The following is a 22,414-nucleotide window of genomic DNA, read 5'->3' as shown; positions in this document are numbered from 1 at the left end:
AATATTATCTTCCTCCTTGTTGGTCTGCATGTCAAACTTATCTCTTTTCATTGGTTCAGCTGTTTTGTGATTATTATGAGTCTGAGCAATACCTCAATATTTTGCAATCTATTCTCTATCACAATGCTTTTTTTTTGGAAAGAACAGTTTTCATCAATAATTACTAATGATTGTAAACAACTCTAAAGTAATTTTAAATACTGACAGTTTTAATAAGTTTGATGAGATATTTTAAATATTGTTTCTTATATCATGAGTGATGCATCCATTAAGCTAGCGTAACTGAAACCTACATTTCCATTAGTCCATAAAATAGTGACACGGTACTTTTTTTTTTTTTTTTTTTTTTCGTACAGTTACATGGAAAATCACAGCCTTGAAGATACTGGTCTCAGAATCCAAAGATCATGCCTAACATATTTCACAAACCAATTTTATCATGTAATAAAGACATTAGACCAGAAAACGTTGAATTCTGTCTTGTGTAACTTTTAGAAGATATGGGATGCAAACAGCACTCAAAATGTATGCTGACCAAGTTAAAGAGACCATGTGTAGGCTCTGGGATGATTGCATATAAAAGGCATTTATTAAAGAACTGATCCAGAGGATTATGGTAAACAAAGCACATTCAAATGGGAGGATGGTTAATGACAGGAAAGTACAAGATTCAGCAGGGACCAGACCTTCTTTAGTGTGATTATAAGTGGTATTACTGAAGGTCAGTAGGGAAATGTTTCATTTCTAACTCATGATACAGTGTTATGCAACAAAGTTATATAAATTAAAGTGCAAAAAGATTTAAATTAGATTCAGAAACAGCTTACATTCAGTGCAACATTTAAAAAATAACTCAGCTAGGAAGCAAATGTACAGAAATGGAGGAATGCCTAGATGAGAAACTGTACCAATAACAGAAAAGAAAAATAAATTGGGGGATTCATGTGGGATGTCATGCAAAGATAAATCTATCAGTTTAGTTAGATGGTTAAAGTTAGGAGGTATTAACAACCTTTGACCTGTGGTCCGGAGTTTGACTCCCTCAATCTGTTTGTATACTATGTGATTAAGAACAATGCAATTAACCAGACAGTGCTCTGAGGTCACTCCTCCAAAGAGGCACTTGTGTCTGTTAGGTCTTCCTAAGCAATACGTGAAAAAAAAAGAAGAAAAAGAAGGCAAAAAAAATAAGTAATCAAACTACTAGAATACACCTGAAGATACAGCATTGGTAGAAAGCATAAATGTATTTTAATTACTCAGTATGAACATTTCTTATGAACTTATCTAGACAATTAAATTTGTTTGTGAACATCTGATGTGTGTAATAACCTGCTTGATGAGTGGATGGGAAACCACAAATTTGTCCCAGGAGTTCCACCTGTGAGTCTCACTGACAGGGCTGACAAGTGCTAACTAAGGTTTCTTTTCTGGGGATAAACTCTTGACTAGGCTTGTAAGGCCCCAGGGCCATTAGCCTAGTAACCTCCTATGATCCTATGATCCTAAGATAAAGCATAATTTGCATAAGAAAACAAATAAAAAGAGCAAAAGGAGCTATGCATGCACTGGTCGAAGAAAGAAGGCTAAGAAAAGAATATGAGGTAGACTTCTAATTAGTGCAACAGCAAGGGTGTGGTGAACATGCACCTGCTCTAGAAGTCAACATCTACTGGACATTAAATGTTTAAAAAATATTTGACAGCTTAAATGGTGTCAATTAAGAGACTAAAGTTGGAATTATTTAGTAGACAGCTTCCAAATTGTCTTACTGTCAAACTGCCCTTTTTAGATGAAAAAAAAAAACAGGACAGCTAGGCAGACAGTTTAGAATTGTCTCTAAGTTACTGCAATTGTGACCACATAATGACAGCTTGTAAACTGTCTTAATCTTCTTATAAAAGTTAAACTTTCAAGCTGTTATTCATTGCTCTTGGAGTTGGTTATAGGCAGCAGAGAGATATTACTAGATGATTGTGATGTTGAGGGTATCCAATGTCCTTATCACAGTTCTGTTTTTAACAAAGAAAGATTACTTTAGTAGAGCCAAAGTAGGAGGCACCTTTGTAAAAAAAGGAAGTTAAATAAAGGAACACAATTTGACAATAAAAACACAGATTGCAAAATTAGACCAATCAATTATTATTTGACAAAACTGATGGCAGATATATTTCCTTGAAGTTGCAGGCTCCAAATCATCATATTCCAGGGTAATCTTCTGATCTATGGAGAAAAATAAATGAGCATTTGATTAAATCGGAGAAGTTTGATGGCTTGTTTTGTGTGTGTGTGTGTGTGTGTGTGTGTGTGTGTGTGTGTGTGTGTGTGTGTGTGTGTGGTGGGGTGTATTTTATTTCTTTATTTTGTCAAAAAGCCCAACATTTTATATATATTTTAAACAAACTTTCAGTAATATACATGAACATCCATAACTATGATACATTAACAATTGTACATATATTTGATATTTAGATAACATTTCTTTAAAACAAAAGCAACAATTACCGCATAAAATATTATTGTGTATTAGTAAATATTGAACACTGATGCTAGTAAAACTATTTAGGTATTGGTGAAGAATAGCTGTGGGGCAAGTGGCCTTTACCCTGGAGATATACTGGAACAGATCTATGGATTTGATAGGTGATGTTTTAGATGTGTTTTAAATGTCTGCATTCTGAATGGATTTCAGTAGTATTTGCATATGGTTCCATAGTTTAGTTATACTATCTGAATATAGAAAGTCACCTACAGCATTAGATTATTTGGTTATAGTAATTAGTGAGTTTTCTCTAGAGCATAAAATTCTATTAGGGGAGTAGTATTGTATTAAGTTGTTAAGGGCTGGGCATTTTTCTGGCTTTTACAATAGTCTGTGTATTGTATTTAGCTGAGAGATAGAGAGAGAGAGAGAGAGAGAGAGAGAGAGAGAGAGAGAGAGAGAGAGACATGTGATGTAGTAGTTCAAACCAGTTTAAGTCTCTGAGGAATAGGTGGTAGTGTGTTCGATTGTTATAGTTCCCTGCCAATGTATCTGTTTTATTATCCCCCAGATTTACTATCCTTCCATGCAGGACTAGCTTAGTCCTGCATGGAAGCGGCCGTTTAGGAGCATGACAGCAGCTCGCCATGCATATTAATGAAGGCGTGTTGCCTGAGCTCTTAATCTTACATGGAGCATGTAAGAGTGCAGGGGGCGTATCTGAGAGCAGAGCTATCATAATATACACACCCCTGAAATGAAGACCAGCAGAAAAGTCCAAAAAGAACAAGCGAGACCACTCATAGGTGCATGCATACAAGAGCAATAGTTAAAACAACAAATATAAAGATTTTTTTATGAAACAGATGTCATTTAACCATAGGTGAGCGGGTTTTCCCATCACTTAGCTACGGTTAATGCAGCTTAAATGGCACAAGAGGATAAAAAGCAAGATATATGCAAATGAAGCAATACAGCAGCAGTGTAGTGGGCAGAGCATTTGCCTTATGAGCAGTCATTCCCGGTTCAAGTCCCACTGCAGCACATTCCATTTTCCATGTCAAATCACTTTATGACCAATATTTTTAGCTGCATAACCTCCAAAATAGCATATATTTGTGAACAGGAGTACTACCTTAAATGCAGATGTGAGGTGTCAGTGCCATAATGTTGCAAAGGCCACAGATAATCACATGTTCCCCATACAGTATATGTACACAGGAATCAGGGATACAAATGTAAGTTAAAATGTGTAATGAATGATAATTCCATACAGCTTCCAAATCTCCCACCTTCCCAAGAACCATTAGACATTATTGTTTAAATTAGTGCAGTAGTAAGTGGGAGTAAGCACTAGTAAGCAAGTGTAAGCATAATTAAGTAGTAGTAAGCGGGAGTAAGCATATATAAGCACTAGTAAGTGTGTTTAATCCTGTTTGCATGGGGTAAGCAATCTGCACACAGGTTAAGCAATATTGAAGCTAACTCTTTGTAGGCATATGCAACCGGAGGTTAGCAAAGCTAACCTTCACGCAAACCCACTTACAAGTGCTTGAAAGTGCCTTAATCACTCTGTATGCAACAGCCGGTGTTCTGGCCAGAAACAAAATAAACAGCCTTTTCAGGTCTTGAACCCAAGACCCTGTACACAATTGTCACAGCAGTTAACCACTAAGCCATCACAGCTATACATAAGATTGAGGTATCACCAAACAAATCCTCACTATAGTAAAATCAAACTGAATATGTGAAAGGAATCTATATACAGTCTTATGTTTTATAACCTACTACATAGCATAAATATGTGAACTGGAGTACTGCAGTAAGCCCAGATGTGAGGTGTAATTGTAATAAAGTGTTGAAGTCCCCTAATAAATACAAGGACCCCATACAGTGTACATACATATGAATAATGAATACCAGACACACACACACACACACACACACACACACACACACACACACATATATATATATATATATATATATATATATATATATATATATATATATATATAAAACATGTAATGAATAATAAATCAATGCCAAAAAGCAAATATAATGCAAAGTAAATATTAAGGAATGCTAGGCATTGCACAGGCCAGCTTAGTAGGTGTAAGCAATGTGTAGGCCAGTTAACTCAATTTGCCCATTGGTATACCACTTAAAACAATGCCAACCTTAGGTAAGCAGGTTTGCCCATAGCTTAGCCTTTTCAAAACCGTCCAATCATAGCAAAGTGTGGGAAATCGGCCCAATTTAAACCCAACAGGCTGGAATACATCTCATAACTGGTTGTAGCTTCCCCTTGCAGGCACCATGTCTGGAACGGGAGAGGGAGTGTGCCTTTGGGTGCAGCGCTGGGGCATCCAGAAGTCCAGAGTCATGGCAGGACTCCTTGTCAAAGACCATGAGCAGAGACTGCTGCAGGGCTAGTACCAGGGTTCCCAATATAAAGCAGAAGCCTGGGAACCATCTCACCCGTGACCTCACCAGTGCCACTGGCATACCACAAACTGATGAGCAGGTCAGGCATCACTACGCCAACCTGAAGCGGCAAAAGGGGAATCTCTTGGATCAGTGGATCCAAGAGGCTAGGATGACAGGGGAGGTCCCAGTCCTGTGTAAGTATCACTCCACTACGCATTTAATAATTGCCATCTCATGTATATTTTGGATAGATATGGCTAAATATTCCTCTTATGTCCTTCACAGTGGCAAGTGAGCAGGCTGTGAGCAAGGAGGCTCATGGATGTCGGTTTGAGAGGTTGCGATGTGAGGCAGGTTTGTAATAATCTTGTATGTACTGTCATAGGAAAAAATCTAACAGTATTAGTAAGTTAATTGCCTGTATAAAACCTGTATTGTTTAAGGTAAGCACTGCATACATCAGAGAATATGGAAGGAAGAGTCTCATACAGGTTCTATGTAAATAAAAGGATAATAGCCTGACAATGAAGGTCTAACTACTGCACTGCATGTGTTTACTCTGGTATCATATGGTAATGTAGATCTGCAATCACTTAATAGTACTGTTGTATTAAGCACTGTTACCCACGCTATGCAACATAAATAAAAAATGTGTAGTAATGTCTGTACATGACTGGTGTAATCCCCAGAGGTCAGCTAGTACAACTGAGAGAGACATAGACAGAAAACAGTGAAAAATCAGACAACAAAATCCAAGTAGCACATGCACTTGAGATGTGAACTGCTGTATTTTTAGCACACACAGCCACGGTTCGAATCCTGGAAGTGGTAGTGTTCTGCATACATAATCATACCCCACAACTGTACAGAGATGTCCAGAATGTCCAGTAAATTGGCCCATATCTGCTGCCTGTCACTGTGTCCCCCTGGGAAATCAGTGGGATGATCCCATATGTATAGGCTGCAAACAAGAAATACAACTGATTGTCACACACCTATAAGAACAAACCTGTCACTCTAGCAACTCCCCAAGCTGTTAAGAGAGCAATAAGTCAAGTATGTCCCATCTACATCCCATGTTGTCAAGCTGTGACCAGCGTGTGTACAGTAACAGAGTGAGATGTATGTGCATAATACTAATGTGAAATCTGGTACTTTGTGTGGCAGCATTCAGGTAGTGCTAACAAACATTGCTCCCACAGGTCTGTCAGATATGAACACTGTGCCCAGAAATAAAAGAGTGATACCCTGTACTGGTACTGTTTTCTTTGGTATTGTATGGCATTGTTAGTGTTGCAGTTGCTCTGAAGAATAAGGTATTACTCATCACTCTCACCCACACTGTGCTACATAATATAACTGTCTATGAAATTCTGTATAAGAGTGTTGTAAGTCACTAAAGGTTGAAGAGGGCTATAGTCTACATATGTCCTGGTTCACCTGCATGTGGTCAAGACATGTCCAGAGTCCATGCAAAAAGAGATGGAAAGGTATATGCATAACATCAACCTGGAATCTGGGAGCATGTGTAGAAACAGTTAGTCAGTGTTAACAAACAATTCCTCCACAAGTATACCAGGTAAGAGGTGTATACTGCAGGTAAAACCAGTTCATGTATATAGCTGTTGACAGCCATATCACTATCCAAACTAACGCAATAGGGTAGTGTAGTAATACTTGTAAGGTACAGATAACAGCACTGACTAGGAAAGTAATGTGAACTACAGGAATATACTAGTTAATTGACATCTTTCTCTCCCCCCACCATACTTCCAACAATGCACTAAATACCCAACTCAATTGGTATGTGATGACTTCACTGTAATGTTGGGACATATGTCCTGTTGTTTGATAATTATTTAAATCTGTTTCTATGCATGTGCTATGTTGAAACTCTCCAACATTGGTGGCATGGTGCCATCAATGTACCTGCATGCAGTTATTTCCACTGTGGTCCCATATATGCATGTGTTCTGTTTGCTATGCAACTGTTCCATATCTGGTGTCTTAGTTAATGGGAATACCTTTGCATGCTGTTATACCTAATCCTGGAATGTGTTGAGTATTACTAACACACATATGTTGAAAAAACATAAACACAATAGCGCGTATGGTAATGCGGGTCTCACCAGACCCACCTTAGCTGGCAGTGGCACCAGGCACCAGCACATCTGGAGCCCAACCAGGGACCTCCTCATCAGTTGGTCCTGCACAACCTTCAGGTGGAACCACCTTAACGGATGGGGCTCGCCACCCCTGGGAGTGGGCGTGGACCGGAGCCTGCACCCTTCACTAGGTCTGGGTCATGATGCATAGCTCTGCAGGGAGGTTGGAGATCTGCTACGCCAGCTCGAGGGCCACATATCACAACTAGAGGGTTAGTCTGGCTCTCTGACTCAGCCCCCAGCACAGCCACCTTTGGGGCTGTGAAGGTGCAGTGGTGATTGCCCATGGGTGGGGACCTCAGTCCCACTGTTTATCCGAGGGGGCTCATGGGCTTCCGATTTCCCAACAACCCTCCCCATCAAGGTGTTTACCCCCCCCACATGTGTCTTGTCTGTCTTGTCTGTTAACCTACCTCCCTAAATATACCTACTCTCCCTCCCCAACATCCCACTCTCACCTGAAAAAAAAGGGGCAATCTGCTCCCAAAAAAAAATCACGCCCCATACATAGCAGTCCATTTCACACACATGTCCACTGGATTCATGTAATCTGGTCTAATTGGCATCACAACATATTATTGCTGTCCTCACTCCTCTCTCAGGGGTTTGAGTGTCCAAATCTACTTCCAAATTCAGTATATATGCACAGCTGTTGCTGTAGAAGAAATGGGCAGCTATGGACCTTCCCTACGCCCTTCCTGCTCATCCCTAGCTATTTTCCCTACTGTCTTTCCCTCTTTGTGCCCCTTTTTCACCACTTTCCTATCAACCCTTTTTTCTTTTCTTTTAAAGACATTAGCGCTGGGGTAAGCAGGAGTAAGCACTTTTAAGCAGCAGTAAGCAGGTTTAAGCCTGTTTGCATGGGGGTAAGCAATGCCTACACAGGTTAAGAAATTGAGAAGCTAAATCAGTATAAGAAATTGTAACCGGAAGTTAGCAGTGCTTACCTCCACGCAAACCCATGCAAACTCACTTACAACTGCTTAAAAGTGCCTTAATCACTCTTTATCCAACAGCCCTTGTTCTGCCCAGCAACAAAATAAACAGCCTCTGCAAGGCTCAAACCCAGGACCCTGCACACCATAGCCAAAGTGGTTTACCACAAAACCATGTCAGCTATACATAACCATGATATTTTCACAAACATATCATCCAGCACAGTCATTTAGTATAGGAAATGTACTTAAAATGTAGATGTATGTGTGTCTTTATATATATTTATATCTAAATAGATATAACACATCTAGATATGTAGATATAAATATATATATATATATATATATATATATATATATATATATATATATATATATATATATATATATATATATATATATATATATATATATATATATATATATACACTCACACATATGCATACATCTATAGATATAGATGTCGACATCTATATATACAGCAACATATATATATATATATATATATATATATATATATATACGTAAGCATAAATATATATCTATACATGTATATACAGACATATATCTATAGATATATAAGAGAACATAAAAACATATATGTCCACATGCACCGTTAATGGTGGTGAGGGGGCCCAAACAACATACATTTTGTACGTATAGATATCCCCCCCAGCCAAACAATACAATACCAACTGTTGCAAATCCCATAACCAGGACCTGACACAACATGGTCACAAGATGTTAACAGTACTCCATCCCACCTGTATGTTGTCAGGCTGGTATAAGTAACATATCATGCAGTACAGTCTGGCTACCCTAGGGAATGTACAATGAGGAAGCAAGCAACATTCCTAAGATACATATACACAGACACATATATGCAGTTACATATATATCATATATATATGCAACTACACATACCCACACAGAGATATGTATAGGAAGATAAATATGTAAAAGGTGCACACAATACGGAATTCCCACTATGCCTACAGTTGCCACCTTACCAGCTGGACAATGTATGAGCCATCCATACAAATGACAATTGTTGCCAGCAACATATACCCACAGAGAGTTCAAAAGATATAACACCACACACAGGTTTGCATACATAGGAAAGCTTTATTTGTGTTCTATTACAGTTGTATATGTCATCTCATATAGCTGTTTAGACTCTGACATACATATAAATACACTAATGCCACTGTGAAACAGGTATATTAATGCAGTATTTTGGAAAGGTTTACATATGTTGCTGTCCAGGCCGAGGCCTTCAAGTAGTACAATAATAAAGACAGACTGGGCCACAGGATAACAATCAATCAACAGTAAGTAATGCAGATGTATATTCCAGCACCCTCTATCTATACTCTGCACACAATCCTTAGGGGGCAAGGACCTCAGCTGACACAATGGAATGTATCTGTTACATAAAAAGGCATAACTGATACAATCACAATCACACTGACAAATAGAACAGTCTGTATGGCAGGACGCAGTAGGCCTGAATTTACCCAAGGTGCATTTTATGGTAATGTACATCCAGATACCTTAAGGCAGCTTACCCTGATACCCCAACATGTTGTAACAGCCTAGGTTAGTTATGGTGCATCCCCCCCATAGACTGACATACAGGGCTATATACCACTGTTACATACAATGGACTCTGGAGTACATAAGGGCACACATGTATTGTGTAGATGAAGGCCACACATATATAGACCCAACCCCACAATATGTGTGGGGGCAACAACAGGAGTGGACTGATGGCAGGAATGGCAGCATGACATACTCACAGCCCACTACATAACAACCACTGACAGCATGTCATATGGATAAAGCCTGGTATGTAGGTGGAGGAAAGAGGCTGGAACACAGGCCCATATGTGAAATACTGTTGCTATACACTAATCAAGCTGCTGGTGTTACAGGATAGGCTGCAACATACCCTTAGTCAGGCATTTGAAGTTAGAAACACAAATGGATGTAGCCATGTACTGATAGCACTTAACACAGACACACTTCCAGTGATATATCTGACACAAGATATGTGTGGTGGACAGACAAAACCTAACAGGCACACTTCTAGCCATCAAGTGGATAGACCGACAGTTGAGAGCTATGCAGACACACTGCATTCCATGTTAAACTAGTATGTACACACAAAATCCTGTAACACCAGTGCTATACAATGCATACAACAACACTAATCACACTCTGTCTGTATTTCTGGAACCTCATACAAGTATGTAGCTGGCCTGAGTGTGCAAGTTCTCTTGTAAGAGGTATTGCCACCTGCTGTCTGTAACACTGTTGCCAACACACAGGAAGGATGTCCATTATACAGGAAAGGTAAAGGGCCCATGAACACATGCCGTAGGGATTTATAGTAGTGGGTTGCCATGACAGTGGTAGTTGGAAGTATTACCTAGAATGCTGCATGCAGGTAGCAATTGGAGGACACAGATTGGTGCAGAGGCCATCACCTGATCATGTGCGTCACCTACAAAAGCCATGCTGCAATCTATCTAAAGCAGCTCAATCCATTTACTGGAGAGAGACAGAGACAGAGAGAGAGAGACAGAGAGAGAGAGTGAAAGGCAAAAAAAAAAAAAAAAAAACAGAAAAAAAATCCACCAGCAAACTATCCAGGAGAGACATCATTCCCACAACAGGTATGTGAAGTATATATGCATACAATTGACTGTAGTACTTGGTCCATAATAATGGGATAGATGATGTGGAATGATTTATATGTGCCATCAGGTATTGTTGTTGTAATGATGTTCAGCTGAACAACTGTTAAAGACAATAGAGTCTGCCCCTGTGGGTAGTGGGCCAAACCCGTTAACTGTACAAAGTAGCACTGACTGATAAGATGTAAGCCATCATAGTGTGCATTGTGTAATGGGAAGCATGTATATTAATGTGGCCAATAGCTGGTGGTGTAAGTAATGCAATAATAATAGACATGTGGGTTCCACAACCCACCACTTGCAGGATACTCAGGTTAACCTGTATTGTAGCATGCTGGAATGCCATAGGTTTGTAATAGGGTTACCTGCAATCTGGCCCTACATATACCCACCTAATGTCAGGCTGTGTCCATATGTGGCACCTGTCTGTGTTGTAGCAAGGCAGAACAGTGTAGCTGTGCAGGAAGGTGTTGTGAGATTGTAGACCTGATGTCTAAATGTACCCCATATATAGGTATGCATATGTGTACACACACACATATATACATCATATATAGCTAGACATATATAGATATATACATATGTGCACATGTCTACATATATATATATATATATATATATATATATATATATATATATATATATATATATATATATATACAAACACACAAATATATATGTACGTAAATACATGTCACCTATATTACCACCACAGTGCTGCATGCTTTGTGTGAGGGACAGCACACATAGCAATGCACACATATATCTACAGCTGTCAGTGTGTGCAACATGGATGGGTATGTCACATGTGAACCCCTTGTTCGGACCACATTGCCCTTGTCTGTGAAGTATGGAATTGGAATATGGGGAAGTATGGCAGGTATAGTTGTGGAGATGGTCAGGGTTGGTAGATATAGAGGACAGCCTACAGGGGTGGTATGTGACACATGTGGTGGGTAAACACCCTGGATGGTGTGTATGGTCTGTGATGTGGAAGCCCCATGAGCCCCAATATGGACACAATAGGAACAAGCCTCCCACCCACTGCTACTCACAACATCAGTCCACATCCCGAAGGTGCCAGGCATGGGGCTGAGCGGGGGGAGCATGTGGACCCTGTGAATGTGTACTGGGTGCCTCAAGGTGATGTAGCACATCCCACATGTGTCTGTGGAGCCCGCTATGGAACAGACCATAGACCTGACCTTGGGGGACAATATCATGATTGTGTGTGCCCCTGGGGGGCAACAACATCCCCTGAGTTGGTTCTACCTGAAGGTATTGCTGGACCAGTACATGAGGAGGCCCCAGGCTGGGCCCCACATGTAATGTGGCCTGGTAACATGGGCAGATGAGTTTGGAGAGGTGGTTCTGCTGGCCAATAGTCCCTAAACATGCTATTGTGTTACTGTTAAAGAACATATGTGGGTAGTAATAGTCTACACAATCCTGGAACATGTCCAACAGCATGCATAGATATCCCCAGTAACACAGAATGTCAGATGTGCAGCAATCACATAGCAAGCATACCACAGGCATATATGGAGCCATAATGGCCTTGACAATGGCATGCAGGTGAATAGTCTGTAACATGCCAGCAATGACAGCGTCCACACAGGGAACATGGTTACAAACACATCACACAAAGTGTGGTACAATACAATATCTGTCTCACTTGTAGGTAAGCTGTAGCCATACCTATTGAGTTGTGTGTACAGTTTGGTGTCACTGATATGGTGGGGGGGGTGACAGTGATGTGTATTAAGAACTGTGGTAACCTTGCTGTATGACTTGCTCACACCTGTTTCCATCTTTATGTCTTTCAGGCAAGATGTCACATGGAAGGCTCCCGGCTTACTCAGCTGCTGAGAATGAAATTGTGGTAAACCACCTAATTCAGCACTACACTGTCTTGTTTGGCCAGGCCACCCATGAGCAGCAAGAGTGGACTGCCCTGTGGAACGACCTAGTCCACAGGGTCAATGATGTTGGACTGCACAACAACAGTTATGAGCAGGTCCAGCATTATTGTTCTAACCTGCTTTGCAAAGCCCGTTGACATGCTGCTGCAGTCTGGTGGGATCACCTCGCAACAGGGGGGACCATGCCATCCATCCCCCCGACATATGTTGAGGAGCTCCTAGCCAGCCTTGTGGCACCTGCCTGGCTGCATAGCCACAACTACCAGACACCATTGTGGAGGTGAGTGCTACCCACACACCGACTGAGGAGCGTGCAGGTAAAGCCACAGGGCACATCAGTAGACCACTGTTGCTTATGCATCCACATCTGTACAGGTAGATCATGCACATCTGACATGTCATAGATATAGTTTGTTGCTGCATAGTAGTGATAAACAGATGTGCATATGTGGTAATATTGTGGACATGTACTGCTGATGTATTGAAATGCTGCACCCAGCCTGTAGCAATGCCATAGGTGTGGCCACTAACTTTGCATCTTCCACCCTCTTATGTAGGTCCCTCCAGTATACCACCAAAGCAGCAGCCTGTAGCTGGTGAGTATGGTTTATGTTGATGCTTGCCAATACACTGGGCATGTAATGGCTATGGTATATTCCATGCACACATCTAACACACCTACCCAGAATGCATGCTGTACATGTGCACATATGGTTTCTGTTAAATGCACGGCATCACAGTGGTGACTATGATGTGGTATTGGAAGGGTATGTCAGACACCTCCAAGATAACTAACATCCTGTCATTGCGGAATGTGTCCACAGGGAGTAACATAATGGTGGGAGACATGGCCTACAGTAGGGACATGTTTGAAACATCACTCGTATACAGTGCAACACCAGTGTATATACTACAATGTGCACAATGGCAACTGTTGCAGAGTTACACTATGGCATAACATATTACTGTGGTCCACATTATCAGCTGAGACTAGGCTGTAACATGTGGTGTTCAGTGTATGGGACACTGCAAACTGACACACATGTGTAGGCCTTACTTGTCAAGCATCTGCAAAAAGGCTGAAGGTGGGGGGTGTCAGCATGACCAACCAGTACACTGCAGCAGGGATCCTAAGAATGCTAAGAATGGCTGTATCTGCACACAGTCAGGTTCAGGAAATGTGTCAGACATAACCCTACCCCTACAGCAATAGTGACAGCAGTGTGTGAACACCAAGGGATGTGCACAAGAGTAGACCTTGCAATCATGCAGATTAGGGGGACATGTGTAGGGCAGACTAAACATACACTGGCAAATGCAGATGGTCCATGCTAGTATACCCCTGCCAGGAGTAGTGACTGCTGTAGTACACATAACAATAGGTGCAAGAAACCATCATGATAAGGGTGTGCACACATATGCACACACGGAGTGTATGCATCGCGGTCAGCATCTGCACACCTAACACATTCCGTAGACACTGCATGTGAATGTACAGGATATATGTCACATATTGGGCTCATGCACTGTTAATATATGTGGTGATGAGGTCCCATGGCAGATCAAGGAACGGTGCATCATATCAATAAGGGTGTGTACACTCCCCATGGCCATGGTATGCTCTGATGGCTGTCAGTGTAATATTATTGGATTGGTCAAACACGGTCCACTGATGTTGAGAGGTCTAAACCAGACATCAGGTGTTCACAAATGACATCTGTCCACATATCATCCCAGGTATGTGTTTCTGTAAAACATAGCGGTTGTGAGCATTAAAACTGACATAACTGATTCAGTATTATACATTCAGCAATGGGTTGTACAACTGTGAGGTGTGGTGCACAGTACATGGCAGGGTGCAGAACAGGTGCACAGCAATACTGTCTACATGGGTGCAGTGGTATCCAGGGGAAGGGGCATCACCTAGTAACACAGCACATGCATCACACACATATATACTGTTGCTAGCATGGATTGACTATAGCTGCACTGCATGCTGTTGTGTACCATATGTTATGCATATTGACAGATGGGTAATAGGAGGACTGTGTGTACTATCATTGTGCAACCTCGCCTGTATCTGTGTGTGTGTGTGTGTGTGTGTGTGTGTGTGTGTGTGTGTTCTCAGTGGGTGGTTAGTTTGTTTGTAGTGTCACTCTGGTGAAGTGGAGGGAGGTTGATGCATGTAGGATATGTGTGTGTGCATGTGTGTGTGTTTGTGTGGGTGTCCATGCATACACATGTGTGATTGTGGGGTTGTACATACACCACTACTTCCCCTTTGGGATTGTGCAGTACATGGACTGACACATGACACACCAGGACAGCTGATAGTATAATAAGGTCTGTAGCATGGAATAGGCATTGGGAGGGAAGGTAGACACCAGGTATACCCTTAATATCGCATTCAGCAGAGAGGTGACTGACAACCTATGTATGCAGCACTACAGATGCATTGGGGAATTACTAGACAACACCAGAGAGTGTATCCATATATTACAGTTGTCACATGATAGGCTGATTGAGCAGCATATCTGGCATGTACTGAGCAATAGATTCACATGACACTCCAGTGCATGGTATTATGGAGTGAACATAGTAGCCCCTCACAAATAGGGGCCATGCTCATGATGTCTGAACATACACAGGGTGAACACTGAATGACAACAGTGAGGCATTGTAAAACCACTCCACTCAGGTCAGGGAGGTAATAGAGTAGCAGGTCTTGTGTTGCTGTGTGTGTGTGTGTGTGTGTGTGTGTGTGTGTGTGTGTGTGTGTGTGTGTGTGTGTGTGTGTGTGTGTGTACTGTTATGCAATGCTGTACAGGTCTTAAAGTACATTTATTGTTTTCCCTCACAGGTGGCAAGGGGGGGTCAGGGTCCCTCCTGCATGCAATCTGATGTTGGTGCCCATACAGATAGTGAAGATGATGATAGTACTGTTGAGGCACAGGTGGGGTTGTCAGGGGCCGAAACAGTTCCATCATTTGACATCCCCCTTTTAGCCACCCCAACAGCGCACACAGTTTCAGTGCCTATACATACACCATCACCAGTGGCCATAGCGAAGGGACAGCTGGTGTTTGGTGGCAGTACACAGGAGAGTGTGGTAACCATGCCTACTGTGTCTGTTCACAGCAGGCATAGCCAGATATCTGGCAAGGCACCACATAGGCAGATGTCCAAGGGTGCTCGTGGTAGGGCCGCTGGTCATCTTGCCCCTGGCAGACACGCCACAACTGGTACCAGCAGGTGCATGTTTCAGGCTGTCATGGTAGCACAGGACATGCTGGAGGGATAGATTCCTGTCCCAGAGACTTTCCATACTCTGGAACAGGCTGCCCATCTATGTCAAGCAAAGTTCTTCATTAGCACTCTTCAAGAAAAATCTTGAGAGGATGGGAAATAGGAAATACACCCCGGGGATCATTTCTGTGTCTCTGCTCGACAATGGAACAGGAAAATAACTTTCTTGGGTGGCATAAGCCAGGGAACCTTGTTGGCTAGGCTTACGTAGGCCCTTGGGCTGATAGCCTAGTACCTACCTATAAACCTATAGGCATGTATGGAATGTTACACCAGACAAGGCCTGAGGCTGCAGAGGGCTGCTCTCACATCTGCAAGCGACAACTTCTATGAGCTGTCTGGTGCCATCCGTGCTTATACCGAGCTCATGGATAGATGGTCTGGTGAGATGATGGCCCTCATTGACCGTGGTTTGTCCATGCTTGAATGTATGGTGGGAGTGCGGCGACAGCCACGTAGACGTAGGCCAGCAATGCCAACAGCTTGCAGTCAATGCGGATGTGCTAGGACACCAAGGAGCTCATGTAGTGGCAGTACCAACCCCAGAACTGTGGGGGGGGGCACTGTCCACACCAAACCACAGCAGGCCATGAACACGTGGTCCTAGCCAGTCCCAGGAGGGACCTGGTTCTAGTGGACATCTGTCATCGTCAGGGGAGTGTAGCACATCGAGGCCTGTACATGGACATGCCCATGGAACCCCTGGCAGGCACAGTCCTCATGTCCATGGCCAGAGGCAGTGAACTGCACACCCTGCCAGGTATGGTCTGCAGCTGTCCATAAACACCTGTGTGGGACAGCCACATGGCAGAACTGTGTGCATGCATACCCACACACTATACGAACACACCTAGGTCAACCCCATACCTACACACACCACATCACCATGCCCAGTTAACCTCATTACATCCCTCACCCACACACATGGTGTCAAATGTATGCCCCACCCTCAGCCTCTGGTAAACCAGCAACACACCTTGTGCATATGATGATACCTGCACCACATCCCTGTCATTGCAGGGACAGGCTAATATGGTTCTGATGCACATGATGACTGTATTACAGTGTACCAAAGTACTGCAGTGTAACATGTTGTCAGGAGTAAAGTTTAATGCATACATCTCAGGTAGTGTAGCCATCCAGCAATTATGCATTATAGCTGTTAGTAACACTGGTTGATTGTGGTCTCCATAATGTATCCATTTGTGTTGTAGGTGCACATGTTAGCATGAGGATGGTTTGCAGTCATATTCCACAATGGGGTATGGCACTGTGGTGACACCATGGCTGTGACATATCTGGGGTACAGTTGAACACATGTCACAGGTTTGTATAACAGTTATTGCCTGTGCCACATTGACAGGTGACCTGCTGCAATGTGTATAATCTGCAACCTGATGTAGAGCCATCCACATACACGCACACTCTTACTTGTCAACCCTGGGATTAGACCCCTACCTAGGTATGTAGTGCTACTGAAGTGTGTGGCTTTCATTGCACACACCACACAGCGCTTAGGGTGAGGTGTGTTCCAGGTTACATGTTACATGCAGAAAATCCCCAGATATGTGCAGCATGCTAATGGGGTCTATATTATAACAACAAAATTGTAAAACTTTGAATTTATAATATCAAACCCACTACATTGAAGGATGAAAATAGCAAATCCCCGGAACATCAAAATCTTACCTAGGGCAAGATTTTGGTGGGCCCTTCCGTGGCTTTGCTATTTCCTCCACTGTGGTGTGATAGTTTTGGACCTTAGGGTTAGGGTGCAGGTTAAGGTAAGTGGATAGTTAGGAATGTATGTATGGTTTAATGTAGGGTTGGGTTTTGTTAACTGTATGTGTGTGTATTAATTAGTTTGTTTATGCATAGTTTTGTAGGGTATGTGTGCGATAGTTACGGACCTTAGGGTTAGGGTGCAGGTTAAGGTAAGTGGATAGTTAGGAATGTATGTATGATTTAGTGTTTAGGGTTGGGTTTTGTTAACTGCATGTGTGTGGTTTATGCATTTTGGTGTGCTTGTGTTGTGTGTATGTTTCTCGGAACAGCAAATTTTTTCCCTGGGAAAAAATTTGCTATACTGAGTGTTCGATGTTATCATATTTCAAAATTCCAAGTTTGAACTTATGATGTTCGATATTTTGGAATTTTGAATATATAATATAGACCCTGCTAATGGGGATGTAATGGGTGTATATGGACAATGCATAATGTGACATATATTCATATGCACATTAAAAGACACATAACAAGCAGACACACGTCCAAGAGACCTGGGCCTTTTGCTGCTAACTAACTTGACAGTGTGTCCAATGTTTTACAGGTAGGCTGCACACAGCACATGCATAACTGGGCTGGATTGTGGTATCAGTTAGCTGTATGGTTGATGGTGACAACGGCAGCCATAAAGTGGTACCTGTGACATATACCAGGTGTACCTTGGTGTAATGACAGTGTACACAGCACCTACATCCCCCAGTGGATATTGTACTGCCTGAAACCCATGATGACAATCTGACATACCCACCATCGCACATTGCCCATGACTGCGATACACCCCATTGCATATCCCAACAGTGGTACTACAGGGATATGCATCTAATGCACATGCCACAGGCATAGTAGGGTGTTGCATTGTCATGCCTCAACTATTGGCCGCAACAACACTACCTGTACTACTGTGTGGGAATGGGTAGTGTAATAGGAGTATGTGGCCTCGGAATGCTGTACCCTACAGATATACGGACATGCACACATACACACACTTGCCAGAACTCAATGGGTAACCCATGCCTATCACCACATTTGTACAACACAGTTGTGCTGGTACTGTAAGGCTATTGTAACCAGTATGGAGAGGAGCATAACAGGGTAGATGTAATGTCCCATACAGCAGCAGCCACAACTGACTATGGCAATGAATGTTGCAGTGGTTGTGAAGGCCTCTATGGAATTCCCAAGTACAGGTGTGCTAACACACAGACACTGCTATACTCAGTAATGCACACATACACATGTGTCAGTATTTGGGTGCATCGCTGCAGGTGGTCATAGCTGTGTACCTAGCTATTGTCCATGTTGAGATGGGTTGTATAGGGGATGTGTGTACAGTAGTATCCTGCCACCTGCCATGTGGCAGCAGGCAATCTATCAACAGACACTACTATGGGGATCCTCAGGGTGAGAGTGACATGCATCAGCCAATCCTCTGTGTGCCTCCTGCACATGGCCACTGAGGTGATCAAGTTGACATGTATGCAACATGTATTACCACACATGGTTAGTGTCTGTGATGGAGACCTGTACCCAAGCATGTTCTGTTGACTGTGGTAGTGTAGTGGAGGTACCCATGGCATGTGGTGCATACAGGGTGTTGTCTCCTTTATGTGCCAGTTCTTACACAGCTGGACAGAGTTGCAAGTGTCAATCAAGCATAGGTTGCCTGTACATATCACAGCTGGATACCTGCCATCTGCACATCAGCTTCTCCACAGGCTACATGCCCATAGAATGGCACACAGCAATGGTTATTCTGCTCCACAAATGAGGGGCCACAACTGACCCTGGTAACTATCACCCTATAAGCCTGAATAGCCTGGTCTGCAAGGCTCTGGAGTACATCATCATGGAACTCATTAGCAAAGACATTGGGAACCTCCAAACACTTGATCTGACCCAGTTCGGCTTTGTTAAGGGAAGATCATGCATGCTAAACCTGGTTGACTTCTTCGAGACAGTCACCAAGGCCATAGATGAGAGGAAGGTGGTTCACACAGCCTACCTTGACCTTGCCAAGGCTTTTGACACCATTCCTTACTCAGGAATTATAGAAAAACTCACCAGCCTAAACATAAACCCCTACGACACGAAATGGGTTGCCAACTGGCTTACAGAGAGAGCTCACACGGTAAGAATACCGGGCTCCAGGTCCGACTCTAAACTAGTCACAAGTGGTGTCCCACAAGTCTCGGTCCTGGGACCCCTACTGTTCAGCATATACTTCTCAGAAGTACAGGCAAACACAGGAGGACTATGGCTAACCAAGTTCGCCGATGACTGCAAATTGGGAGCCATAATTCACTCTCTGGCTGACACAGACATTCTCCAAAAGGGCCTTACTGAGACAGACACCTGGTGTCAAAATCATGGTCTTAAGCTAAATGCCAAAAAATGCACAGTCATCCCGTTTGGGAAAATCAAAACACCCATGAATTACCACATAGGTGTCAGCCGTCTTAATACAGAAGAGGTAATAAGAGATCTGGGGACCCAGGTAGATAGTAATCTCTCCTTTGACAATAATATTGCCAGAGTAGTTAGGAAATCATTCTATGTAGCCCATCTAATTACTAAAGGGTTCGCATCTAGAAATAAAGAGGTTATAGTGCCCTTCTACTCATCACTCATCAGACCTATAATAGAGTACAATGCCCCATTTGGGATGTACCTCACAAGACACTTCCAACAGCTGGAAAGACCACAAAAGTACCTCATCAAGAGGATTATTGGCCTCAATAATATGTCCTATGTAGCCCGACTGGAAAAACTCCGGCTGTACTCAGTGGCATATCGCTTACTCAGAGCTGATCTCTGCCTGACTTACAAAGCCATGTCCAACTCAGAATTGATGGACATGCTCCACCTAAAGAAATCCAAGTCACTCAGAGTCACTCGCTCTAGTGAGCTAAACCTCGTCACAACAATAAATAGAACATGCTGGAGGGGATAGATTCCTGTGACAGAGACTCCCCATGCTTTGAAACAAAATCCCTAACTACATTAGGCAGAGCCCCTCACTAACACTCTTCAAGATAAACCTTGATGAGTGGATGGGTAACAGAAAATACACCCCTGGGATCACTTCATTGGCTTTTCTTGACAGAGGCTCAGTTAATTAATTAATGGGGTGGCAAAATCTGACACACTCTGGCTAGGCTTATAAATGCCCTCGAGCAGATAGTCTAGTACCTACCTATGAATCTATGAACCTATGCACAGGGACTGACAGTCATCAGCTTGGCAAGTAGCTATGCAGTAGGATGAATGTGTTGACAGACAGATGTTTGACAACAATATGCATGTCATAACTACATGTTGGAAGCCCTCACTAACATGTGCTGTACAGACAGTAGTCTACAGTTACATTCCACATGTTGGATCATTATCCAGTAGGGGATATATACTGTGACACAGCTCACACACCAGGGATACAACAGGGAGGCCTCAGATTCCAGCTATGCCTGCAGGTGTGCCTGTTGTCAGTACTACATTTAGCAATCTATTCTTGCCTGGGAGAGCACTGTCAGCAGTAGTACTGCCATGATACACTACATGCCAGTGTGATAGCACGTACCCTGGACTACTACCCCTGTATGTAATACATTCACATGGATAACAGTGCTGTATAGGCCTCATATACATCTGTGTCCCAGACATGACACTCACACCTGTTCCTACTGTAATGACAGCACATAGGTGCATGTATTGTACATGGCATTACATACACTTATAACAGATCTCATTACCCTGCTATGTTATCAGACTGGGTTGCATGAACTGGTTACTAGGGCTAAGCCATGCATAGCAAGTATCAACATTGCTCCAATATAACAGCTAAGCTGATTTGTGCATTGGTAAATGAAGCCTACACTGTGTAACCACCCATATATTTACCCGTAGTTTAGCGGCACTTACTGTCGTGCAAAGCCACTCAAACACACTTAAAGCTGCTCAAAACTGCCTTAACCACTCTGTATCCGACAGCCGTTGTTCTGCCATGCAACAAAATGAACAGTTCTTGAAGGTCTTGAACCCAGGACCCTGTACACTATAGTCACAAAACTTAACCACTACGCCATGACCACTGTGAAGACAGCTGTTGTTTTTCCAATATATCTGTCAATACACATATTGATTAGTATTGAACAATCGCCTTTACTTCCACAATTGTGTAGTACTTGTTATTAATATGACTGTTGCATTACATATTTTTTTTACCATAATGTACACATATCAGATACATACGGTGAGACACATCTGGGAGGAAATACACAACTGTGAGGTTTACACATGACAGGAATATGGATATATACATATAATATGTTGCTATATGTCTACATGTACATACACATGTATATTCATATATATGTCTGTATACACATCAGTATAGTGCATCATATATATGACCATGTGTAGATCTCTTCGTATATACATATATATATATATATATATATATATATATATATATATATATATATATATATACATACACACACACAGACACACACATATATATATATATATATATATATATATATATATATATATATATATATATGCACATCCTATGTGCACAAATATGCCTATTTATGTAGATATATATATATATATATATATATATATATATATATATATATATATATATATATATGTAGATATCTATAACTATATGTGCATACATATCTATTCT

This window comes from Protopterus annectens, chromosome 3.part1 (genome assembly GCF_019279795.1).
Source record: "Protopterus annectens isolate FY-2018-M chromosome 3.part1, PAN1.0, whole genome shotgun sequence".
In the NCBI taxonomy this organism is placed as follows: domain Eukaryota; kingdom Metazoa; phylum Chordata; order Ceratodontiformes; family Protopteridae; genus Protopterus; species Protopterus annectens.
This window is presented reverse-complemented; position numbering follows the sequence as displayed.